Source organism: Meriones unguiculatus, chromosome 2 (assembly GCF_030254825.1).
Source record: "Meriones unguiculatus strain TT.TT164.6M chromosome 2, Bangor_MerUng_6.1, whole genome shotgun sequence".
Classification (NCBI taxonomy): domain Eukaryota; kingdom Metazoa; phylum Chordata; class Mammalia; order Rodentia; family Muridae; genus Meriones; species Meriones unguiculatus.
The window spans coordinates 140396848-140424307 of NC_083350.1; the positions used below are offsets into that span (position 1 = coordinate 140396848).

Sequence of the window (27460 nt, forward strand, 5' to 3'; positions counted from 1 at the left end):
ATGAGCAAAAGTTCTTTAAAATATATGTTGTCTTTTTTCCATTTGAAGTACTGAAAAAGAAAGAAAGAAAGAAAGAAAGAAAGAAAGAAAGAAAGAAAATCTTTCGGTTTTAGCCATCCAATGAACCCAGGGCGATCTTTCAAAATTCAAATTGCACATTCAGATCCAGGGCTAGCTCAAAGGAAATCATGTAAGGATACTCCCTTAGAATGAGATATGATTATGGTTTGTGATACAAAGAGGGTCTTTTTCCTACCAAATCACATTTTATTCCCAAGAAGAAACTATAACCAGCCAAATAACAACTAAAATTCAAATACAATCAGGGCACATTCAAACCAACAGCCAGTAACTTCGGAAAGAAAGAGAGATGAAAGCAAAATCTTTAGACAGTTATAAGTGTGATTCTGATGTTCAGCTATCATGTAGCATAGGCTGTGGGTCTGCTCAGTGTAGTACTTCCAAATAGTAAAAATGCCCATAATTAAACAGTGGTAAAGTAAGTCACTCCCCTTGAGATGCTGTTCCAGAGGGTCAGAACATTCCTATCCATGTTACATCTGCTGCTCTCTAAGCCCCTCCCCTGGAGCGGACCACTCCGTTTCCATAGTAACTACTATATAACTATGGTTCTTAGCAAGAGAGGAGAAAGAAAAACAGAAGAAAAAGGCTAAACCTGAGTAGTTGGAGCATAAAACGTTCTCTAGCAAGAACTTTACTTGTGCACTCCTGTCTGGAAGAATACTTTTCAGAGGGATGTTTGTTTGCATCCACGTAGCCTCCTCCTCTCTGGCCAGTGCTTCCACAGTCATGACTATGCAAACAAAACAGGTACCAAGTGAGGGCCCCCATCCCGAGCCCCTCTACCCACCATCCATTCTTTCCATGTAGAGAGCAATGCAGGAAAAAATGACGACCTCAAAGTGGAGCAAAGAGCTTTGCAGCCCGCGTGCCCTAAAGAGTTAATCTGTTTACTGATGCAAAAACCCGTTTGATTTGAGACGTCAGGTAAGTCCATACCATAAGGCAAGTTCAGTGATCCATGACAACTTTCTCTGTTTGAAGGGATGCTCAAACCTAGCTCTAGAAGTAGCTTCTTTTCCAACTCTGGAGAGCAAGCGTCCCTTGCTGGGAGTAAAAGGATCCCTTGGGAATTCCAAGGGTGTTTACTCCCAGGCTCACTCTCCTGTATTAACCTTATTTACAGGAGGAGTTTTTTTGTTTTTGTTTTTGTTTTTGTTTTTGTTTTTGTTTTCTTCCGAAGTTAGAGGATTGGAAACCTGATCCAGTAGGCAAGGTGGTAGCAAGCTGAGGGCTCGCTCGGGTTTCAGTATGAAAATTCGAAAGCAGTGGGAAAGAAATGCTGGACCTATCACGGAGATGCTAACAGACAGCCTATTACGGTATTTAATAAAAACAGAAGCAGCATGCCTGTCATAGGCTAATAAATCCTACCTCCTGCACGCTTTTAAAAACAGTCTGAACCGGCTTCCACGGAGCGTCGGGGAACCAATCTTAAGCATGGCTGTCTAGCGTGCCTGTCACTCCTATTGTCCTTCCAAACTCTTGCAGACATTTTGAGCGAGGAGTATTAGAGCTATGAGTTAGCGAGGGTGTGACATCAATGGTCCACAAAGGCTGCCAGCAGCAAAGGTAAAGATGAGTACCGGTGGCTGTGTGGAGGACTGCACGGGAGCGCTGTCATTACAAATGAAGCGTGGCTTTTGAGGAAGATGTGACAACTACCAACTACCGGAGGTAGGATTTGCGGGTAAAACAAAGGAATCTGTTGCTGTTTGGTGCTTTCCGTTGTTTGCTCGGCGCCGGGGGGCTGTGTGGCTCAGGGATTGCAGCCAGGTGCGACGGAGAGGCTGGGTCGGCTTGGGGCTCCGCGCTGACCAAAACACAAAACCCAGTGGGCAGTGTGAGGTTCCTGGCTGGAAAGCCTCGCGGACAGACCGGCTCCGGGCTCGCTCGCTGCCTGCTGAGTGTGCACTCCGCGTTGCCTTCCGTGGAGTAGAAGGCTTAGAGGTCACGGAGAAAACAGTTCGTTTCTTACCGGTGGTGCCAGATAGGCTGGGGAGGGGGCATTGAGAGAAGACTTTGGCAGGTGGGAGGAGAGAGAACCAAGAAAAATAGAGGAAGCCCTGCTGAACTTGAAACCTGTTAGGTAAATATTTTATTCCTGTAGTCACTGTGCTTTGGTGGTCAGAGGGTAATTCGGAAGACAGAGATGGATTTCCCCCCCCCCCCCATAATCTACTATAAGAGAAAACTGGTTACCTCCGTCCATCTTGCATATTGAAAGGCTGGTCCACACCATTCTGTTCCTATTAATGGCTTTGCTAAAAACAGACCCGGAGTTTGAGAGTAAAGAAGGGGCTTTCTCTCTGATCCTGCTCTTGCCTTTGAGCAACTGCTGTGCTGCGGATGGAAATGGGGATTCGCTGGAGGTTAAGGACTTGACCTTTTATTTTGTTAATGAACAGCGTAGAAGCATGATTTTCCTTGAAGATAAAGAGGGGCCGCTGGGCTCCACACTCGGGGAGGAGGGGGTAATGAGTAGATTTGGCTGCAGCTCCTTGCACTTCAGATGGGATCTGGAGAGGGAAATGTAGGAACCTCCCGCTGAGGTTTCAGAGGCAAAAGTACAATGATCCAAAACCAATGTTTCCGCGGTTTGATGTGTGGTGCCAGTTCTGTTCTGTCAGTGCATGTGACCCTCAGCGTGAAGTGGCAGGGACAAAGTGAGCGTGTTCCTCCGTGCTAGTGCGTTCTTTCCCCGTGGACTTCACAAACTCAAAGCTGTAAAGATACTGCTTTCTGTTTTGGAAAAAAGAAAAAAAGAAAAAGAAAAAACACTCTGTTGCGATGCATGGATTTAGTTATAATCAACAGCAAAAAAAAAAAAAAAATCTTCAATGGTCATATTTATAAAGAATGCTCTCTACTCGCCTATGTCATCTATATAATGCAGTATAAATTAAAAATAAGTGTTAAGGGCAATTGCAATATGTTAGTTTTCAGCTAAATACTGGAATTAAGGTTAAGTGGGATTCGTGTGTGTGTGTGTGTGTGTGTGTGTGTGTGTGTGTGTGTGTTGAGCGCCTGTGTGCACACTGTCATTTACACACTTTCCGGTGGTTGAGAGACCTCTGGGCTTGAAGTTGGGCATTTGTTGTTCATAGCAAAATGATGGGCATTAGTGAGCCAGCTACCCAGTCCTAGCTGGCCTTTGAGTAACCTGGAGCACATGGCTATGAATAACTGGATTTCCTAGGGAGATTTATGGGTAAGAGTAGTTTGTGCTTCTCTGTGGCCAGTGGAGAGCATGACCTTGACCTTGTAAAGTCCCCATCTCTAGCCAGTTGAGGTCACCAGCAAAGAATCCATAACTAGAAAAAGAGAGCCGGGACTTCACAAACACAAAATCTCAGCAGGAGTTAATAACTGAGTGTTATTGTTTTCCTTGATTTTAAAAAGACTTTTCCTGAAATTTTCCAATTTTACCTGAATTTGATTGTGTCAAGTATCTCTCTGAGGGGCAATTTAAGCCATGGAAAGAACAGCAGAAGGATGATTTTATTGTAGTTATGCCCTAACACTTCACTGATAAGCTAAGCTGGTTTCCACACTGTTCACAGATTTGTGGGGAAAGATCTTTTATTAAATCTGCCTGCTGTGTATCAGTCTAGATTGTACCCCCAACGAAAATGAAAACCAGGAGGAAACAGGACGACGTGGGTCTCTTTTGTCAGCTCTGAAGAAAGTTGAGCTGAGTAATTTGGTCAAACGATCCACTTTGGGTAACAAATTAACCCCAGTGCCCATTTATGCTGGGAGGTGGCAGCCAGAGCCGCCCCCATCATCTTTCCCTTTCACTTTCTGCTCTATCTAGTACCGAAAAACAAAGCTTCCTCCAGCTACACGGGAAGTGTGCTTGGCATCCACCCTGACATAAAAAGTAAACAAGGCGCCTGTCAGTCTTGTTATCCTGGCCGCAAACCACCACTCAGTCACCAAGGCACCCAGACTCCACAGTGGTCCTTGCTCTCGATTGGTCAGTCCCTCTGTTCTACACATGCAGCCGTCACGTCACTCTACTTTTATCTTCCGGATGTGACATTTCTCACATTGACACAACTTTCTCTTCTATCATCTCTCTTGGGAAAAAAAGAAAACTCTTTCCCTTCCAAATTCCTGTCATAGAATCCAGTAGAAAGTAAACCACAATAATATATATATATATATATATATATATATATATATATAGTCTTGATTACAGGAACATATGTATAAGTGTGCAAAATAGCTCAAATTACAATAATAGATACGCAGCATAAAATAGGGAAAAAAAAACATAACGCCAAAATGTCAACAGCCATTTTCTCAGTGTGGCGTGCTTATTTGCACACTTGCTAAGATGTTTTGTGAGAAGTGTTATCCCAATAGTCACAAGGTCAGTGTCAAAAAGCCTACCCATGTCTCCTTTCTGTCCATGCTGCCATTTCAGCTCTTCGCTTACTTCACAGCACAGATTATGACTTCCTGTAAAATTCAAAGTCATTTGTTTGTGTAAGCAAGACTCAGAGCAGGTGAAGTTTCTCTGGCAAGGATTATCCTCTCTCAAATACTGGCTCCCTGATCTTCACTGAGGTTGCCTCCGTGTGTGTGTGTGTGTGTGTGTGTGTGTGTGTGTGTGTGTGTAAATTTTCTGTTTATTTTCATTTTAAAGGTATTTTTATTATTGTTACTTATGTGTATATGTCTGTATGTGGGTATGCGATATGAGTACGGGTACCCACAGAGACCAGAAGCACAGGGCTCCCCTGCAATTGGAGAGACAGGCAGTTGTGACCTGCTTGAAGTAGGTTCTGGGAAGGCATTCGGAGCAAGCCCTCTGAAAGAGCAGCAACCACTCAACCGCTGACCTATCACTCCAACCCCTTTAACTTGTTTTTTTTTTTTAGTGGAAGCCCATTTTCAAGTCCCTTTCCTCATTCTTTGCTAAGCCTTAAAAGGTTGATGTGTTCCATGGATCAACTGTAAGTCTTTTCTTTATCTATATTTAAGCTCCAAATATGTCAAATCCTACCTTGAGTCCTTCAAGACTATCCATGAATACACACTCACAAATTCTCAGCCCTGACCTAGACTCCCCACTGACACACCCAGCTTCCTACAGACCTGTTCCTTAAACATCTGACAGCCATCTCGCTCCTACTATGCTCTACATCAAATGTCTGGATTTTCCTTTCAGATCCTCCTCTTCAGTGTTGCTGGAGAATTCACTGTTCGCTTTCTCAGAAGAAAACTCTTGAAGTCTTCTTTGAATCCTCCCATTTCTTCACAGGCCATAATGTCCATAGTCACTGCCTGTACCTTTACTATAGACCTAATACTGTCACTGTTCATTTGGTTGCCTTTCACCAATCCCCCAAATTAACACATTCTTTCACAATTCATCTCTCCTCCTCCTCCTCCTCCTCCTCCTCCTCCTCCTCCTCCTCCTCCTCCTCCTCCTCCTCTTCCTCCTTCTTCTCCTTCTCCTCCTCCTCCTCCTCCTCGTTCTTCTTCTTCTTCTTCCTCCTCCAGCTTCTGGTTAATTCTGTCCCCCAAACCAGTGTTGAAATTAAATTAGTATTTTTATTTGAAAGTCTCCCTCTGCTGTCTACCCATCTGCCTACAGGTCACAGTCAAAATCTTGCAGTGGTCACAACTCTGGCTCTTGCTTCACCAGTCAACCCATTCTAGCCAGGCTGGCTCCTGGGTGAGTCATCAAACCCACACTCACATCTCACAGCCTTTCCTCTCACACACCTGCTCCCTACAAGATCTGTCTTGATTCTGATTCTCACTGTTCCACTCTGTTAAAGACCCTCTTATGGAGTGGGCAGTGGCCAAATGATTGAACAAGTCACCCTATGCAGAAATCAAATATTTTTCCTCATCAAAATCCATTGTAATGTTAGATCCCAAGCATACATTATTTTAAACCTTGTGGCCTAAACTCGGGGCTTTAACATCCTGTTGCTTTTTACAAAAAGAGGCCAAATACCTTGAAAAAGTCAAGGAGATTTGCTAAGAGGATTTTCTTCCTTCTCTCTGCACAGAAGAGGGAAACACATCACTGATTCCAATCTGTGTTAGAGGAAATACAAATTCAATTTGATCTTATCCAAAAGATGACTTATAGTTCAAAAAGGACACTTTACACATCTCCTACAAATTACTATGGGTGTAGAAATGCCCCACCTTTCTGCTGCCTTCCCATGTTGATCCTGGCAGGAATAGCAAAGAGAGGTTAGAATGTTCTAGTAGAGTCTATATGCCTTTCCTGTGACACTACAAATCAATCAATAGTATTAAGCAGTGTAATTAATTGATATTCTTCCCCAAATCCACAAGGTCTGTTTAACAATGGTATTCTCCTATGTATAAAGTATGTGTTTTCAAATAAGTACATTGCAATACATGGCCTTATTACCCAAAGCAGGCACAAGAAATTATGTGCAATATTCTTACAGTGTTTTAGAGTCTGAAGGAGTGGAGTGCTAGGGACACAGCATCCAGGAACGGAAACCTTGGTCTGAATCTCACTTTCATTTTCTTTCATACCTTGGGTAGAGTTTTAAATCTTAGTGAGCCTCAGTTTCCTCACTGGTGTTTGGTCATAAAATGCTTCCATCTCTCTTGAAGATTAAAGACAATTATGTGTGCCCCCTCTCTGCCAGAATGCCTGCAACAGAGTACTTTAAGAAGTATTTCTGTTATTGCTGCATTTGATACCACCCCACACCTCATCTGTAGACATGGCACTTCCATTGACCAGTTAATGAAACTAAGATGTGGGAGACCCCAGCAAATCGAGGTCCAAAGGCTCGAAAGCTACCATACTTCCTCTCCTTCCCGCCATGTAGATTCCAGCAAATAAAGGAGGTTAACCACCTTTAATGTAATGAGTGACTGAAGGATACTGGGATTAGAGAAGTTTTTTATAGAACTTAAGAACAGGATTTTCCTTCTATGAACAATATGGACAGTATTTCTTTCCTAGGCCAAAAGTACACTCCAATTTCCAGGTGCAGATGCACAGACTTCAATTCGGTGAAGCAATGGAAAACAGCTTTGCCATCGGGAATTCCTTACTGTGAAAACTGGCTCTGCCTGTTGTCTACTGTCCAGCTTGCTGAGCTTCGATCCCTTTAGCAGAAACTCAGATAGCAAAAAGTACATAATTCATGGGCCCTTAATGATTGTGTGTCAAGACTGTGCCCGGTAAAGATAAAATGTGTATATATTACCTATTCTAATATGAAATCACAAACGTTAATTATACATATACAAAACACAGAGAGATTTTGTTTTAAAAATGTACTCTATATCAGTATGGTAGTCCACCTTTAACCCCAGAATTCAGGAGGCAGAAGCAGGTAGAACCCACTGTAAGTTTGAAGCCAGACTGTTCTGCCTTTTAGTTTCCAGGCCAGCCAGAGCTACACAGTGAGATTATCAAAACGAAACAAAACAAATAAGGATGACAAAACTTTTATGGGTTTCTGACTTTGTTTTGATTTTGGTCACAATCTTTACTCTGGGGCTCAAGCCAGGACCTTGTGTACACTAGGTGAATACTCTATCCTCTCCACAAGAAGCAGCCATGGAGGAAAAGCAACAAGGTAGAAGTCTGTCTCTCTGAGCTACCAAACTCAATTTTATAAATTCAGGTACCTAAGACAGAAAACTTCAGCCAAGCACACAGGGAGCTGGCTTTAATGTTTCTGTGTCTTTGCTCTGTCTGGGGCTGCAGTGGCTGGCTCTCTAAGAAAATGTCCAGATGCAGGCACTATGACACAACATGATGTCACATGACATGATTTTATTCACCGCAACCATGTGAGGTCAGGGCACAGCATACGTGCCAATGGCAGGTGGCCTGATCAATTATTCCAGATTTGCAAGGCTTTTTTATTATTATTATTAATTACAGTTTATTCACTTTGTATCCAGCCTGTAGCTCCCTCCCTCCTCCCCTCTCAATCCCACCCTCCGTTCCCCTTCTCCACCCATGTCCCTCCCCAAGTCCACTGATATGGGAGGTCTTCCTCTCCTTCCTTCTGATCTTAGTCTATCAGGTCTCATCAGGACTGGCTGCATTGTCTTCTTCAGTGGCCTGGTAAGGCTGCTCCCCCTCAGGGGGAGGTGATCAAAGAGCAGGCCAATCAGTTCATGTCAGAGACACAGTCCCTGTTCCCATTACTATGGAACTCATTTGGACACTGAGCTGCCATGGGCTACATCTGTGCAGGGGTTCTAGGTTATTTCCTTGACTGGAATATCAGTCTCAGAAAAGACCCCTGTGCCCAGATTTTTTTGGTTCTGTTGCTCTCCTTGTGGAGCTCCTGTCCTCTCCAGGTCTTACTATCTTCCCCTTCTTTCATAAGATTCCCTGAACTCTGCCCAAAGTTTGGCTATAAGTCTCAGCATCTTCTCTGATACCCTGCAAGGTAGAGCCTTTCAGAGGCCCTCTGTGGTAGGCTCATGTCCCTGTTCCCTGTTTTCTTCCTCTTCTGATGTCCATCCTCTCTGCCTTTCTGAGTGGGATTGAGCATCTTAGCCAGAGTCCTCCTTCTTGCTTAGTTTCTTTATGTGTACAGATTTTAGTATGTTTACCCTATATTATATATCTACTTATGAGTGAGTATATATCTTGTGTGTCTTTCTGCTTCTGGGATACCTTGCTCAGGGTGATGAAATTTGAGGCAAATGGTGGGAACTGGAAAATATCATCCTGTAAGGAAGGCTGTTTTATTTAAGCTGTTGAGAAACTCTCCGGCAAAGTAAACACTAGTCCTCTCTAGTCAGCTGACCTCTGTCCTGCTCCATGACATCATATAATGGGACTCAGAGCTTCATTCCAAAGCTAATGTTTTGGGGGTGTTTCCTTTGATGTTTCTCAAATCTACCCTTATAACAACAACTTGTTGCAATTTGTAGAATCCAAAAGCGTGGATATACCATGGCTGTGAAAAATGTCATGGAATCTTAAGAGTTGGTTTTTAAAAGATCTTCACGAGTTGTTTTCTTTCCCAGAATATCCTTTATGGAATTCCAACCTGGCCCTTATAACACCATGCTGTGGGCTTTGGCTCAGGAGTCTCCCTCTTCCCACAGCCAGTCATCAATACCTAGCCGCACTCTGAGCAGCACTTACGTATTTCTTGAATGAACCCATGATTATTAGTCTGCACTTGATGTGTCATGTTGGGCTTAAGGAAAGATGCCTCCCACACCTCAGCAACAAATTCCTGAGTGACATATTTACATGTCACTTGCCTGGACCTGCAAGCAAGCTCTCATCTGCTTTTCTTCTTGCTTCCTCTAAGCCATGGCAAATGCATCTCTGAGCTGGGCCCCTCTTCCTTCCTACCTGCTGCTGGACCATGGTTGCTGACTATCCTTATCTTTGTAACGCACATGGTGGAATCTTGCCTTCAAAGCTGACTTCATGCCTGATGGTTCACATAGCAAATTCCTCAGGCCCCTCCTTAATCAAACCTCAGGACAACACTGGAGCTTGGGTGAGAATTTCAGTGCAGCAGGAGAGGGGGAAATGCATCAGTAGAGAAATGGCTATAATGCCAGGCAGGTGACTTTGGTTGGCATATGTACCAAATAGGGGCAATGAGAGATGAACCTTGAAACAGATTCCTTGTCTCCTTGGTGTTCTTCTTGAGTGGGAAGCAGAGCTTCCAATGGTTTAAACCTGGAAGCTCATTTTCAGTTTTTATCCCCTCGTGGTAAAATGGGGTAAGAGGAATAGGTTTAAGCTCATCGTAAAATGTGTAACTGAAAACTTAAAGTATACTTTTCGTCTCTTTATCTTTGTGCATGAGTTCACATGTATAACTGTGGAAACACAGAGGAGAACAGAGAAATGACTTGGGTGTTGGTCTTTGCCTTCTGCTTCCTGTGAGACATGGTGTCTCCCTGTTCATTGCTGAATAAGCCAAGCTTTCTGGCCTGGTGGTTTCTGAAGACTCTTTAGTTTCTGCATCCTGTGTCACAGTGCTGTAATTATAAATATGCACTACTGTGCCTGGCTTTTTATGGCCTTTGATGATCTGAGTTCTGGTCCTCACACTTGAATGGCAAATACCCACTGAGCCATCAGTGTGCCACGCTGAAAGTGTAAGTTACACTCCAATTATTAGGCTGAAAATTTATTCAAACTCTGTTTTTATAAACTCCCAGGTGAATAGAATTGCATTAAAAATAGATATATGTCTTTAAAATATGCCTTTAAAAATAACATGATCAATATACTCACTTCTCCTCACCTTCTTCCCTGAGAGAAAACAGATAAATGTTTTATCTGTATTTACCAGGCCACACACCCAGGGATTTGGGATTCTACAAACCACATAAATCTTAATTCCATGGAATCCCTTCTGTATGTTGTGGAGTACTCGGGGCTCTTCTGAGGGAGGGAAGAAAGAGAAGATTGCAGTGTCCAATGGTGCCTGTTTGTTCCTGGACCACATGACTCGCAAGCATCACAGTGACCAGAAATAATCTGCAAAATCGGTCCACACCAGATTCTTTTTGAGTGTGGACGTTAGTGTGTCTGTGTGGGTAGGTGTTCACAGGCATCAGACCCCTTGGAGCTGGCAGTGCTGGCGGTTGTGAGATGCCTGACATGTGCTAGGGACCAAGTCTGGGTGCTCTGGGTGCTTCCCACAGCTGAGCCATTTCTCCACTCCCTACATAGGATTCTTTTTTAAAAGAGGGCTGAATTTGTAAAAATGTTCCAAATAAAGCCCTTCGACTCTGTGTGCCTGGGAATTTCTGTGAGCTCTGAGATGTAGATCGGAAGTTTTCATTTCTCTTTTCACTCAGTTTTTCACTGAAAATCTGAGCAGGGTCAAGTGCCTGACTCTTCAACTCTTATCCTGGAGGTAAAGTGTCTCTCAGAGTGAAACTCTTAGGAAGTTACAAGTAGAAATTCAAGTGCAAATGAGGACTTTCGCTATGCATCCCATAAGGGACTCACTCTGGACAGGCTGCACGAGGTAGTTCACAGGAGAGTACTCAAGAGGTGAGTATCTTGAGCTGGCTTTTCACATGTAAGCGCCCAAAGACTTCAGACCACTTCAGACCAATCAGGGCTGGGGAGGCAGCTCAGTTGGCAAAGTGTGTGCCCTGCAACCATGAGGACCTGTGTAACAGTAAGCTGAGTAGAGTTGTACGTGCTTGTCACTCCAGCACCAGGGAGGTAGACACAGGCAGAGACACCTGACCCAACAGCCGAGCCCACTCAGTGAATTCCAGGTAACACTGACAATCTGTCTCAAAAAAACAAAGTCCTGAGGAATGACATCAGAGCTTGTTCAGGCTTTCACACACAGATCCTCCCCCAACCCCCGCCACACACGCATACCCTCCCCACAGAGTGTGTCAGAATCAAATCACAGCCAAACTTCCTGAGAAGCTGTGTTTCTGGTCTTTGCATTATTTTCATCTCTTAGTGTGTTCCAAATGAAGCAAGAAGAAGAAGAAGAAGAAGAAGAAGAAGAAGAAGAAGAAGAAGAAGAAGAAGAAGAAGAAGAAGAAGAAGAAGAAGAAGAAGAAGAAGAAATAAAACAACAACTTGTGATTTGAAAAGAAAAATTTTGAGGCAAAATTCTAACAGGATTACTGTATTTCCTCCCTGCCTGTGAGAATGACGGATGATCGGTTTAACTTTGCTTCCTAGTGATTTATTTGATCCTGTGTGCTGCCTGGGAACAGCCAGCGAGGCGGTGTTTAGACAACTCAAGGTAACTATTTGCTTTTAAGATGTAAAAATAGAGCAAAAGAGGAGCCACTTCTCTCCTGGAATGAATCAAAAGAGCTGTTGAGAGAAAGCGCTTCTCAAGGAGACAAGGTTGAGATAACATATTACTAAAATTGAGGAAATATTTTGAAATGTAGAGCAAATAACTATAGCCCCAGTGCATGGCAAACTGGCCAGAGAAAGCCCATCATAACCTACTTCTCCATCCCCCTGCTCTGCTTCTCCAGTGAGCAGATTTAGCCCCTGCTCAACTGAAACTGACAAAGTCTGATATGAGGAAAGCAGATGTGCCCTGATTTGTATGCCTGTTGAAAAGCTGTCTTGTGTGTAATTTTGATTTCAGACACAGGATGGTGTTGAGTGTGGCTACTAAATGAATTTTCCTTTAGACTGTGAATGTGCCCAGGTGCCACATTATTTTTTAATCTGTTCTCCATCCTGCCAAGCTTGAATTTATAGGCCTCCTTCATTTAGGCATTCATTCACTTATTCACCATTTTTTTTTTCCAATATCCACTATGGACTAGGCAGCTGACAATCACTAAGACTGCTAGGAAAACAACCTTTTCCTACCTTTATAGAGTGAAAAGAAAGAGCAAGTGTGAAAGTGGTGGGGGTTAGAGAAGATATTCACGAGTGCATGTTCACTTGTGTGGGTGTGTGTGTGTGTATGTGTGTGTGTGTGTGTGTGTGTGTGTGTATGTGTGTGTATGCGTGTGTATGCGTGCAAGCATGAGAGAGCACGTGAGAATGCATGTGCATACACACATACACAAAGCTAGGATAGGGTGGGGTGGTGAGCAGAAACAGCAAACTGAGACAGAGGAGACAGAAATGACAGAGATGGATACAGAGAGACCGAGATAGGAAAACAAAGTTTCATGCATGTAGAAAGCTTTTGTTACAATTAAAAAACGGTGAAATTAAAAAAGTAGTGAGAAAGAAGCCTGTGCCAGGGAGAGTGCACAGACTGGGTCCTGGCAGAGGGCTGCTGTGGTTCAGAGGCAGGGACCAAGCATGTGGGTGAAGGGATGGAGAGGCAGAGAAGAGCCAGCCTGGATAGGACCTCACTGGTTCCATTATGCTAATTAACGGTGGAAAGCCACACAAGGTCCTAGGCAGGACCTGCTGCTGGAGATAGGCAAAGGAATGCCCACTGCTGTGGAGTGAGCAGAACAAAAAAGAGTTGAGGTGCCAGCTAGAAGGTCTGTGCATCAATCCAGGTGGGAGGTGAGAGAGGGGCCAGAAGTGGGTGAGGACTTCGCCCTGCAGAGCTGGCAATGAAATATGGGGTGGGGTGAGAAAAGCAGGAGGAACTGAGAAGAGTCCTCAGGTTTGAGAGGGTTCGAGGTTATGGACTAATTTTCTTTCATATGAAAGATTTTGAAATTGTAATCTCCACTCACTGTTTCCACCTGTCTGTCTGTCTGTCTGTCTGTCTGTCTGTCTGTCTGTCTCTCTCTCTCTCTGCCTCTCTGTGTCTCTCTCTGTCTCTTTCTCCCTCTCACTCTCTTGATTTTAGTTGTCTCTTTACCACTTTTCCTTTCTTTTTTATTGATTGTCCTTAGCCTTCTCTTACTTTGCTAAGCTTTTTGCTATTTGCTATCTGCACATAGTGCCCAGTCCACCTCTTCTGCTGTGACCTAGCTGTCCAACTGAAGTCTCAGGTGACCACTCCTTAGTAGGTATTTCCTTACAATGGCCATCTTTAGGCTTTAAAACTATGCTGGCTAAACTAACTCTCATCACAACCTGTTAAGTCTACCCTGCCTTTTATTTCTATTTTCTATACCACCAAAATTCCCAAATTTTAAGTCAATGGTTGTTTTTAAGCCTTCTTTTAGCCATAGATCTGATTGTCCTGAAATCTCTGAATTGATTCTTCTCTAGCATTATCTTTCAGTTGTCTGTCTTTTCCTCCCTATACAAATAATGTCCTTGTTCTCATGCCCTGATAACTAACCTCCTCCCCTCTCATCTGGTACTTTTCAAATCACAGTCATTGACTAATATGCTGGAGAATGATTTGGAGAATTTAAAAAACAAAACAAAACAAAATACATCTATTCATTTGCCCTGTGTTGAATTAGACTCTTGATTAAGATGTAGAGAGTTTCAAGAGATCCATCATGTATAAATTTTGAGAAAAACTATTCCAGTCTCTTCCTGCCCCATTTTTTCTACGTACTCTTCCCAAATAGATACTTTTAAAGTGGGATTCAGCCTGTGAATCCTCAGTAATCACAGACTTGGACTTTCACTTAACCCAGAAAATAAAGTCTTATGGATTGGCTGTCCAAAACCTTTAAGTTCTAGTGTTCAGACAAATTCCAAACCACATTCTTCCCCCTCCCACCCCCACATCCTACCTACTAAACATGACTGTCCTACACTCACACCTCTGTCACCTAGCTCCATAGACGTCAAACATCCAGGGAAGGGCTCCATTCCCTCTCTGTTTGACCTCTCTGAATTCTCCCAGCCTATAGCGGCCCTCTTGGACAATGCTGTCCCCTGTCTCCTTTTTCTTTTCTATCCATCCTTTGCCCTGTAGGCTAGCAGTGATATCTGCAGTTTTTGAACTCACTCCGCAGGATCCATCTTTTGGTACCTAATTTATAGCTTGCTTATATATAAATGTCTGTTTCTTTTTTCTACTTACACATTGAAGATAAAAAACTGCGTTTTATAAAATGACAGACTGATGGAAAGTTGATGAGGCCCCCAATCCAATCTAATGTGTGTCTTTGAAAAAATAATTTATCTTCTCCCTTAATTAGAACAGTTATCACAGAATTTCAGGTAATATAAGTTGAAGTGTCTGGTAAAAAGACACCTCTAAAATAACCAATACTTAATAATTTTCCTCAGTAAACTTCATCTTTAAATTGTGTCAAGTAGACCTCTATTTTAGCACACTCTCCTTCAAAACATTGCATCCAAGCTGTGTGCATTCACAGGAGGACAGCGTCAAAGATGCACACTGAGCATGTATTGAATGTAACCAAGGTATCAATTATTGGCCTGAAGAAAGAGAAGACTGAATATTTGAAATTGGAGACAGAAGGAACAGCATGGATGCCAGGCTAGCCTGTATTAATACGCCTGCACATTCATACTTGCATGTTCCCTTTCTCTAAAGCAGGCAAACGAACAGCAAGTATAAAAATGCAGGAAAGCAAGCAGTTTTTTAGCGTCTCTGTTGAATAAAGGTCGGCAGGAAATGAGCAGGACCCTCTCTGTCTCTCCCCTCTCACTTTCTGTCTGGGATTCCCTACACTTACTTCACCTGGATTCTGCATCCTCATCCTACATTCGGCTCAGCCTTCGTTTGTCATTACTAAAAGCATCAGAGACGTCTACAGTGCAACTTTAAAGAGGAACAAATACCTTTTGGTCTCTTCAGGCTATTTTTCTTCCCCCTTGTGCTACTACTAAAAGAAGAAGAAAAACGTACAAACAATTAACCCCAAGGAAACTCCTGACTTAGGAAGGTCAGCGTTGAACGGATGACTGAGCCAGAAAACAACCCATGATATTTTCATGGTCTTGGGGTTTTATCAGCCTTTGTTAAATATGGCATTCCCCACTGAGACATTATTCAAAAGAAGGTGCCCAGGGACTTTAAGGTATTTACAAGGTGCAGCAGGACACAGTGAGTTAAGATAAATAATGCCCTGAGGTAGGTACACAGTACACGGAACATCTTCATAGAAAAAAAAAAGGTTACAGAAGCTGAGAGACTGGCAAAATCCCCAGAGAAGCCCAGGATGGACGGAGTTCAGACTCCTTTAGTCACCTACATGTCATTTAAGGCACTGATCATGCCAACTGGCATCTCTGGGCCTCAGTTTCCTCCTGTGAAGAATGGGGCCATATTTGTCTCAAAAGGCTTTGTGTGGGTTAAAGGAAGTTGTGTGTCCAAAATGTCTGTCACAATGCAGCTCACAGATGCCTGCTATTATGATGGCAGGGTTGGCTCTCAAGTCAAAGGTTACAGAGTTCAAAGAGGAAGAGCTTTGGAATTGAAATTTGATTTTATTGATTCAGTGGCAGAGCGGGGGATGGTTTTCCACAAAATGCTTAAAAGCTCAGCTGCAGCTGGAATGCCATTAAAGTATGGAGCAGGTGGTGGTGTGGAGGCAGACTCCTCTTTCAAAGAAAAAAATCTCCCCAAGGAAAGAGTGAGGGCAGTTGACCAAGAGCCAAGAAGGATGCAAAGGGTTCAGATTTTCCTTCAAGCGGCTGTCGAGATCTGATAGCTCAGCTGCCAAGAGGATTTCCTGCGCAATAGTGAGCAAATCAGGTTTCTTTCAAATACGTTTAACTCCAGCTCCGAGAGAGCCGGTGTCTTCTCTGGGCCAGCAAGCACATAAGCACACCCCTCCACACATCACCCACACAAACACAAAGAAAGAGACACAGACAGACAGACACAGAAAGACAGCAACAGAGACAGTGACAGAGACAGGGGGACAGAGACAGAGGAACAGAGAGACAGAGAAATACTAAATAAATCTTTAAAAATCTTAAAGAGGTTGGCTGTGAGGGTCTCTTAGTGGTTGCTGATGTAGCATCTTTCCCTGTTGTGTGGATAGCACGCTGACACCCTCTCAACCATCCTCATGTTGCCTATAGACGGCACATTGATACCTCTCATTTATTTCCCACAATTCTCCCGGCTGTGGGCTGGTTGTCCTCACTCCCAGCCATGGACAGAAAACTGAAGGGAAAGCACACTGAGATCTCTAGAGCCAGAGTCTCTCACCACTCCTACAAGCTCAAAACAAGGCCCACACTGCGTCGTTTAGCTATGAACCTATCACTTCTGCCTGTGGAACCTGAGACATCGAGGTACGCCATATCCAGGGTAGACCAAAGAGCAAAACCCATGCAGAACTGTTCAGTTTTGTATAATCACTTGTTAATAAGAAGACCTTCCAAATACATACCACGTGACACACATCGATAGCACAGTGTATAGACCAACAGACACTTTGCATACCAGCCATCCCTAGGGATTGTGCATTCACTGCTCACTTAATTTCAGATCAACCCTAACATCCTGTTTCTTGTACTGAAACTCAGAAAAAGTGATCATTTCGCCCAATATCCGCAGCTTGCTTGTAATACTGTTTTGGTATTACAAGCTGCAGTCACCTGTACTCAAGATCATGAAGCATTCCAAGGGATACTTGCTGGACATTCAACACTCTTTCTTGCAGTATGTCTGCAAGCACATGCTCAGATCTACAGACTTGAGCCATGACATCTTGAAAGGACCAGGCAGGGAGCTCCAGGAGAAGAGGAGAAGCAGCTAACATTGTCAGCCTGCTTTCAAATCTGTGCATTAGAATCTATCCTTGCTGGATCCCCACCCTCACCCCTGCCTGCTGAGCAAACCCCTAATGCGTCATGAAGATACCAGCCAGGTTTATAGGTTCATTTTAAATGGTGAATGAAGAATGGCAGATTTAACAGCATTCCAAACCCGGACTCTACAATGAAAAGCAATGAAAAAAGGAGAAGAGGGAAAATACATGATGTGTTTTGTAACAGGGTTTACAATTTTTCTTAATATATCGGGTGGTTTCCCAATTTTTCTTTGCTTGTCTTTTGGGGATAGCATGTGGAAGGAAAGACAAGCACGTGAAAGACAGAGAAACTCTTCTGCCACCAATCTCTAAGGTAATTCAGGCTGACAACCCATTTTACAATACAATACTAAGCGTGTCTTAATTTTCTTTGCCTAATATTTCCCATAATCTCAATTGTATCAATGACACTATACATACTCTATTGTTCTCTTGTTTCCCCAAATCAGTTTGACTACAAATGCAAGGACTGTTCCCATAAAGTCTCCCCAGACCAGGGAGAATTCAAAACGTAGGACACTGTTCTTCATATACCTAAAAAAATATTTTTGTAGCTGTTCTAGTTCAAGCAAATATAATAATTATCCTACTTTTTCCTTTTGCTTTTAATTGTAGAAAACCAAACGCTTTCTTATCATGAAATGATTATAATTACATTCAAAAGCAATAGCTTGGCAAGCTCTACACTTCAAAGCTCAGCAGTCTACAGGATCTGTGAGTCAACAGTACAGCCATGTCTGATGTCCCAGGATGCTGTTTAGGGTATGTCCTTGGCCAAATGGATCAGTGTTAGATGTCATCCATGTTTCAAAGACATCATGGGACCCAGAGCCTTCTCACTGATGGGGCCTCAGGAAAGAGAAGAGAAAATAGTACCCCTTTAGTGTTATCCTAGTGGATTGTTGTCTCTGCCTGTCATCCTTTCTCTGCATTAATTCATATAAATCAGTGTCAATAAAACATTACAGTAGAATTCAACCTGACCCTTCACCTAAAACTTGAACTTCTAAATTGTTCTCCATTTAAACTCACTAAAGATTTATGATAGGCACATAAAATGTGAAGGCAGAAACAGATTGCTTTTGCTGCCCAACCTATGCAGCCATTTGGCGTCATGTTGGAAAAGAAAATAAAAGTTTGGAATGGGTCTTAGTCTGGATGTTTTTACAAGATTTGATTAAAATGTAAATATGTATGTTTCTTTTTTAAAAATTTATTCACTTTACATCCCTATCGCAGCCTCCTTCCTCTTCTCCTCCTGGTTCCACCTTCCCACCCACTTTCTCCATCCCCCACCCCCTTCTCAGAAATGGGGAACCCCTACCCATACCAGCACATCAAGTTGCATCGGGACTAAGAGCCTCCTCTTCCACAGACGCCCAACAAGTCAACCCAGCTAGGAGAAAGCAATCCAAAATCAGGCAACAGAGTCCATGTTAGAGACAGCCCCCACTCTAATTGCTAGGGGACCCTCATGAAGACCTAGCTGCGTTTGTGTGGGGGACCTAGCTCTAGTCCATGGACCTTTATGGTTGGTAATATGTGTGTGTATGTGTATGCGTGAATTCTATCTGAAACAGAGTCTCATGAAGCCCCTGCTGGATTTAAACTGGTTATGAAGCTGAAGATCACCTGGAACTCTTGATGCTCCTGCATCTACCTCCTGATTTTAGACATGCACTGCCATATCTATCTTGACAAAAGGCTCTTTGAAAGATGAACCAGATCCCGGAAAACCTAGACTTTTTGAACTGTCTGCTAAAAACAGCCGGAGATGTGGGCAAGTGGCTATGTGCAAGAAAAAGATGGAAACAAGCAAATGGGAGAAAGAATTTTGTCTCAGAATAGGAATGCCATTCATCACTAAGCACCCTCTGGTCAGCTTCAAATATTTCCTTTCTCTGTCTCTGTCTTTCTGTCTCTGTCTCTGTCTGAATCTATCTCTGTCTCTCTCACATATGTTTGTGGGTATTAGGTGTACACATAGAGTCCAGAAGTCAATGTTAGGTGTTATGTTCAGTCACACTCTTATTTCTTATTATTACACATTTTTGTTTTAATTAAAATATAATTATACCACTCCTTGTTCCTTTTCCTTTCTGAAACTCCTCCCATGTGTGCCTTACTCCTCAAATTGGTGGCTTTTCTTTCTTTATTGTTGTTATGTATATATGCATAACTATATAAATACTTGTTATAAGTTATAAATACATAACTTATAAATAACTATATAAAAGCTTGTTGAGTTTGTTCGGTATGGTGTGGGCATATATGATTTCAGGGCTGACTACATTGTATCAGACAACCAATTGGGTTCATCCTAGAATCATGCCTAGGAGAGTTCAATTCTCCCTCTCTAGGCAGTCATCAGTCACCCGTTATCTTTGTCTCTGGGAGTGGAGCTCTGTGATATATTCCTCTTCCATGTTAGCGTGTCTGTTGCTGTTGTTATTGTTCAGGCATTATTTAGGCAGTCGTACTGTTGAAATGTCATGGCTATAGCAACCGTGTCAGTTCTTACAGTAGACTTCCTGGCCCTCTGGCCCTTTCAGTCTTTCATCTCCTCTTCTTTGATTTTCCCGAGCTTTAGTTTTGTCTTGAGGGGGCTGTAGTGTGGGTGTATACAATGGGACGAGGCTCCCCATGATCAGTATTCTCTGTATTGATTTTGAGAACCAATTTCACTCCACCGCCTGGCCAGAGATTTCCCGCCAGTCTCCTGGCTCTACCTCCCTGGTGCTGGGAGTGGCAGGCACTTAATTGCTGAACTGTTACCCCGGATCCAGAAGTACTAATGGTGCTGTAGAACTGTTCAAATTGGTTTTTCACAAAATAACCTTCAGGATAAATGAGGGCAAGCAAAGGAAAAGGAGCAGAAAGCACTGAAAATCAATATAAAACAGCAAAATTGATATAACAAAAACTCGTATACTTAATAAGAGCTCTGTTGACTACTATTTCTGTATCAGATGGGAGACTAAGCTCTCTACATGATTATCTCACCACATCTTGATGACAATATCCTAAGTAGGGTAGCTTTTTACTTTCATATGACAAGTTATAGGCATGAAGAGGTTCTGCAACTTGTCTAGAATAGAACAGTTAACAAATGGTTCAAACTCAGATTATCTCACGTTGATCCCAGACTCTGTATGCGTAATCTCTGTTACTAAGATATTCCAAATATCTGTGCCTGTGAAACAATGACCTTCAGAGAATATGGTTGTGAGTAATTCTAATGAACTTCCAATAAGGACTCAATTCTGAAATATTCACCAATCCTGAAATGCCAATTGCTACTGAGGCACCAAGCCTGTTCATCACTTGCTGACGTAGGATGGGGATTAAAAGGAAGTATAATTGAGAAGATTCGCAAGCACTCATGTTTAGAGAGAAAAAACATTTTTCTTCTCAGAATCACCTTGAACACGATCAGAAATGACAATTCCTTCCATTCTTTTCTGATGGAAGAACAAGTAACCTACCACAAATCAATTTAACTCATTTTTTTCAACAGCCAGTATTGGATCTCTGCCAATAATGAACACATGTAATTTTGTTTTTCCTTAAAAATAAAGAACACCGCTTCACAGGATTTCTGTGAAATCAGTATAACTTTTCTGTTCATTGGTAGAGCACTTAACCAGCAAGCATGGACTGCTGGGATATAGCTCCAGCACCACACAATAAATCCGTGGCCCCGCACGAAGGAAGTGGAGGCAGGAGGATCAGAAATCCAGGTCATCCTCACCTACATAGGGAATTTGAGGCCCAGCCTTTTCTATGAAGTCACTTACAAATTAGTATTGATCACTACTCAGGAAAACATACTGCCTAAGATCCAAAAACATTTGGGTGTTGTGTAAAGGGCATGGGTTCTTGCTTTCTTAAAATAATGTCTTTGTGGATAGGATCTGTCTTTGAAAGACTTCACAAGGCTGCTAAGAACATAGGATTGAGCCTTAGATCCTTGTCATTTTAAATGGAATTTCTTAGAGACGGTGCATTGAGGAGAGGGATGCTACAAACGATGAGCTGGCTGACCAGAAGGTGGCTCGCTAGAGGACACTCCTTGCCATTGGGACAGACATCTGCCACTCTACAACTGGTAGGTTTCATGGCAGTGAGAGTCGAAAGAAATTTTTTACACAGGATATTTGATTTGCTTTATTTATTTACATAGTCTTAATTTTTTTTATTTTCACATGTGATTGTGTGCACATAAACATGTCCATTCATGTGTGTGTGTGTGTGTATGTGCATGAAGGTTTGTGCAGATGTGGGTTTGTGCATATAGAGACCAGAGTTTGACTTCAACTGTCTTCCTCAATCACTGTCTACCTTATTTTTTGAGAAAGTGTTTCTCTCTAGGACTCCAGGGATTCTCTTGTTTCTGCCTGACTAGGATGAGGACACCAGGTACACACTGCCACACCCACTTTTTATGTGAGTGCTGGGGAAATCTACACTCAAGTCCTCACACTTGCAAGGCAAGCACTCACATACGAAACCACTTCCCAACCCCAGCCTCTTGAAAATCTCTTTTATTTACTTACCTGTTTATTTGTTTGTCTGTATGCTCATTCATCCATTTATTCATTTTGGCATCCTAAAGTTTGGGCTCAGAGACTCAGGGGTGTTGGGTAAACTATCTAGGGGTGAACCACATTCCTAGTCCACAATCATGAGACAATTCTTTGCTGTCCATGAAACTTTCTCCAGCAGAGGGTATTCCTTGCCAGTCAACCATTTCCCAGGGTCTGACCCAAGCTCTAATTAGGCATCATGACCCCTTGGGCTCATCCCTGGGGAGCCAGGTCACCTTGAGCAAGTCATATAGACTTTCAAGCATCAGGTTCTACATCTGTCGAACGGACCTTCACAATCCAGATCTTGCAACTTTGTTGGAAAGTTTTTATAAAGTGACATGAAACATGTGCAGGCACAATGGGCACGGAGACAAAAGTAGCCATTGTTGTAAACGCGCCATGTGTGTTCACAAAGCCTGATGCAGTACAATGTTTTATGTTGACTAATCATTCCCTTTCTGCTGAGCCACAATGTATGTGCTATGGAACAAGCAGGGAAAGACCTTCCCTTATTCTGGCAGATCATGAAGTCCCTTGTTCTTGATCCTAACTCCATCAATGAAAGTTCCCATCTGTGACTCTGAAGGATTTTCAATGATATATTGAAAAGCAGAATGTGCTGATTCCTTCCCAGACTCACAGTGTTTGAGTGCCCCATGAATGGGAAAGCTAATTTGCCAGAGAAGCCTGAGCTACTATCATGCAAGACTGGATATTTTTATCTGTGCCATAAAGACAGGGCTCAAATGTGAATCAAAAATAAGAAGGAAATGGGTGCTTGAAAAAGTACAAAGGAAAATTAAAACAGGGGTACATTGGGGGTGGTGAGTGAATGTGAGAAAGAAAAGTGAAGCTAACAAGAGATTGGACTCATGGAAAACTTTGGGAGATTGTTGGCCAGAGTTCAGCTGGGAATAACAGAATTCTGAAAGACCCTGGGCCGGGAAGAGAAATAGTGAGGTGAGCATTAAAATGAGCATCCTCCCTAGTGAGCCTGACTTTTAAAGAGTTGCAAAATGTGAGGGCCACTGTCCTGGATCCTAACTCTGTCTGTCGCTTTTTAGTCTGTCACTTTGGAGAACAGAACAAATCAAGAATGAGAGAGCAACTAGGATAGGACAGAGAATCAGCCAAACCAAATAACAGAAGATCACAGTTTGGAAGGGGTCTTGGAGTGGGAGGTGGATCAGTCAGTAAAGCTCTTGCCTCAGAAGTGTGAGGACCTGACCTCAGATCCCCAGAACCCACATCAAAGCCAGTGGGCACCTGTAAGCCCAACACTGAGAGACAGAAGACAGATATGGGAGGGTTCCTAGCAGCATGCAGGAGCTGAGCTGGCTTAGGTGCTGAGGTTTGAGGCCACTGAGAGACCCTGTCTCAAAACTAAAGGTGGAAGATATGAAGACTGACACTTGAAGGTTATCTTCTGATCTCTACATGTGAACCATGTCGATACACTACACTTGCTGGTGTGTCCCCATACACAAAGACATAAACACACACACATACACACACACACACACACGAAGAAAGAAAGAAAGAAAGAAAGAGAGAGAGAGAGAGAAAGAAAGAATGAGAGAGAGAAAGAGTGTGTGTGTGTATGTGTGTGTGTGTGTGTGTGTGTATGTGTGTGTATCTTTGGTGACCTCAAAGAAAACCATGTGTGTGAGCAGCTTTTGTGGCTTTGCCAAAATACTTGAGATAAGCAGCATGGGGGGGGGTGATTCTTGGTTTGTGATTTCACAGCATCTTCACTTCCACTTGGACCAGCACAGTTATGAAAGGGTATTCAGAGGAAAGGTGCTCTGATCACAGCTTCCAGGAAACAGTGGGGGAGGGCAGTGCATACACATCCAAACCACACTGCCAGTGACTACCTCCTTCCACCGCACCCCTCCTGATTCCCACCACCTTCTTGCAATGTCATCACATTATGAATCTATCAGTGTGTTAATCTACTGATGAGGTTAAAATCCCTGTGACCCAGACACTGCCCCAAAGCCCATCAGCTGTCACCTAAGGCTTTAACCCATAAATCTTTGGAAGAAGTTTGAGACTCAAACCCTAAATGCCAAGAGAACATAGAAGCATGAATTTCATGGAGGTGTCTGTGAAATTAACTGCCAGGCCCTGAGGAGTCCTCCAGAAGGACAAAGATCTTGGTTGGTTTTTTTTTTTTTTTTGTTTGTTTTGTTTTTTTTTCTGGCCCACCTGATAACAACAGCCAGAGCCATTGTAGCACTTAGCAGGAACAAAATCATGAAGGCCCAAACATGGGAGGAAAGCTATGTACAAAGCCACAGCTTGAGGGATGAGGGAAGAGATCATTTGGGTAATGAGGGGTTGGTACAGTCACAGGTTAGGAGGAAAGAGGCAGTGAAGTAGACTAAAACTGAAGGATCAGCAACTGTTAACAAATGAACCAAGACCCGGCACGCTGAGTATCATCTCTTTCCCTTTTTAACTGAAGACATTTAAATAATACTAATGTCTGGCCCTCATCTGCAGCAATTCTGTTACAGTTTTCCGTATAGGTAGGCCTGTGATTTTATCTACTAGTTTTCTTTGCTGTCTTTAATGTGTGTTTGGGTATTATAACCATTTCATTAGTACAGGTGGGCACCAGACCAGGGCTAGGATGGATGTCTGCCATTGGACACAAAGGTTCCTTCTTCCTCTGAGATGAGGGCAAAGAGGTATTGGCTAGAGAAATAAAAATGCAACAGAAGAAGAGCAGAAATATTCTGGAGGAAGAAGGTTGAGAGAACACCCCATGGATGATTTCGGGGTAAGAAGGCAGAACAGAGGTTAGAGTAGGAGGCAAGATGGAGCAAGGTGGGCCATGACTGAAAGGTAAAATGTCTCTGGCAGCTCTGAGAGTCTAAGCCAAGGGCAGGGTTCTTTCCTAACACATGGGACACCCTAGATTTGGTCTCCAGCATGGGGTTTTTAAAGAGGCCTTAGAGCAGGGACGTTTCTCCTCCCAACAGCTTTGGTTGGCACTCCCTGAAAAGACAGAAAAGACATACTACCCTTTTATTCCTCGTAGGAGAAAGAAAGGGAATTCATAATCAGAGGAACTCTGAAAAAATAAAGTTATGAAAATTCAGGGAGGATGCTACATGGGGTTGTCATGAGGAAGAGATCTGAGCTGTAGATTCAGCTGTTTATAAATGACTCAAAGCTGGTTCATGAAGGACTCTCCTAGACTGTTCCCCAGTTCCTCCCATAAATGTGATAGATGAACTGAGATTCAAAGAGGTCCTGAGGCATAGGCATCACCAAGGGAGCAAGCAACAAGAAACCTGGACATAAAACCTTATGACAATCATGTCCATGCCTGGGATTCCCCTCCCCACCTTGTGGCTGATCTTCTCAGTTCCCAAATTGTCTGTATTTGTTCTGTGAGGATTAATAAGAAAATCTGTAAATTGTTTTTAGCTCTTTGTAAAAGAAATGGGGGAACGTTCATTTTCTTCTTCATTGCTACCATTACATGGACCAGATTGAATTCCTTTATCTCTTAAGAGTTTCTTATGACTAGTGTGAAGTTTCCTGTTTTAAACTAATGTATAAATATAAAAAATATACAGAAGAATGTACATATATATATATAGCATATACAGATATAAAGTATAATAACTCAGTTGCCATACTAGGTACATTGCTGAAATCCAGACAGACAAAGAGAAAGTCTTCAAGCCTAAACAAGCAGCAAGGTACAGCCTGCTAAATCACCCAAAGACTTATTTTAGGAAATTAAGAAGCCGTGCATGCCGAGGCAAGGTCAGTGAATCTCACCCTAGCAGCTTCTCCAGCTCTGAGGGATGGAGGGACTGATCATCTCTTTGGCCCCTTTCATTTCTGACATTATCTCAGTTTTTGCCATCTTTCTACCAAAGTTCCAAAATGGTACAACAGATGATAGCTTTTGAACATTATAAAAAATAATTATAAATAAATCTGCTTCTGTTTCGAGTCCTTCATCTCTAGAATGGGGGCGAGCAAAGTAACCGTGTTGCATTGGCATTGTCTCAGTGGGCTTCTCGCTACTTTTATTAGCTGTACCTGGCAAGTTGCTATTTACTTTGCAGGGCTGAATGCCCCACTCCCTAGCCCATAGCTCCAGGGAAGGCAAGGACAATAGTTACTGTATTCTTGGACCAATGTGCCTGGGCATCTTCACTTTGTGTGCATAATACTCTTGAACCACTTCAAGAGAGAAAGATAAAGGAAGTGAGGGAATGGGGTGGAGAACACACAGGCAGGGGCAGTTGGAATCTCCCAGAAACCTGTATTTTGCACTCAACCCTTGAGTTAATAAGGTTTGTTGTTGCTCTGCACACAGAAACGAAAGAGATAAGTATTGGCTTGGGCATTTAAAAAGTGGTCTAAAAGATGGAAACCTATAGTGAGTGCAGTGTTTTGTCTCTAGACCTCTCTTGCAAAGTCAGAAGTGAGGGGATGCTTTTTTTTTCATAAACAAGAAAAAAAACTGATTTTTTTTTCTTCTCTGAAATTGATTTAGGTGGTTTTGGTGATTTTCATGTGTATTTCCTTATATTTAAAAAATGGTATGGTGTTCATTTACAAGTCTCACATTCCAACTCAAAACACTAGAGCCCTGGGATTTTTTTCCTCAGCCTTTGAAATTCTCAATTATTTTACTGTCAGGATTTTCTTCTGTTTGATAAATTTTCTAAAAGAAATTCTGTCTAGACATGTGCACAGAATTGGAAAAGAGACAGGAGTACCTAGATGAATCAAGAAAGAAAAACATTTTAGGCACTGAAGGGAGCAGGGAGTGTGGAGCAGGCCAACAAGGACCCGCACTCTTGGGTGCGAAGGAATAACAGAAGCTGCCCAGGCCAACGAAAATGTGATGGAGAGCATGGAAAGATGGAAGAGAGAGGAGTGGTGCATGTGTGGCTGTAGAGAGAGCCGGTACTGGAGTCGTGAGGGTGGTGACAGGTATGAGAGAGGGCTGAGGTCAATAGCAGAACTTGTCATGGCCCGGCGGAATGGTGTGCAGCAGCCTGGAACTTGCACAGAGATAGACTTAGCCCCGAACCTCAGGATCTCCCTGACTCTGGGCAATGATAGGGGGCTGAGAGGAGAAACTTCCCAGATTGGACTTTCTTAAAGGACCACTGTCCACACTGAGGACAATGTGAAGGTCAATGGTCCTGATGGGGCCAGAAACTGAGTCAATATCCATGGCCTATATTACCAGCAAGGACTATGCTCTGTGCTGCATCCTGAAGCCATATCAATGTCCGTGGGCCATGCTGCCACCAGGGATCATGTTGCTATGGGCAGCCTGTGCTGCTACCTGAGGCCATGGTGATGTCTGGTTTCACACCGCTGCTAAGGCCCAAGACTGAGTCCGAGGACCTACTGTAGCTGGTGTCTGTGGTGATGTCTGTGGACTGTGTTACCACTGAAGACCATGCGGATGTCTGTGGTCTGTGCTGCCACCTTAAGCCATGTCAATGTCCATGGGCCCTGCGGTTGCAGGGGTGATGAGGGCATACTGATCTGTGAGGTCTGCACTGTCACTGAGGACTATGGTGATTTCCAGGCCCGTGCTGCGTCTGACAGCCATGTTTAGGTCCACGGTCCTAATGTAGCCTGGGTCTGCGCTGATGTCTATGGCCCAT

The 27460-nt window shown here is 43.1% G+C and overlaps 1 protein-coding gene across 3 annotated transcripts in view; it reads left to right on the top strand.

Moving 5' to 3' along the window:
- Nucleotides 1-837: 837 nt before the first annotated feature.
- Kcnmb2 (potassium calcium-activated channel subfamily M regulatory beta subunit 2) overlaps nt 838-27460 on the top strand; it is a 272219-nt gene continuing 245596 nt past the window's right edge. The window contains exon 1 of one of the 3 annotated variants that reach the window (XM_060378194.1): nt 838-1008. The gene's annotated coding sequence lies outside the window, so the exon portion shown is untranslated. Of the gene's footprint in view, nt 1009-1169; nt 1759-1964; nt 2171-27460 lie in introns of those variants that run through there. The other 2 variants (XM_060378191.1, XM_060378193.1) reach the window with 2 other exon arrangements.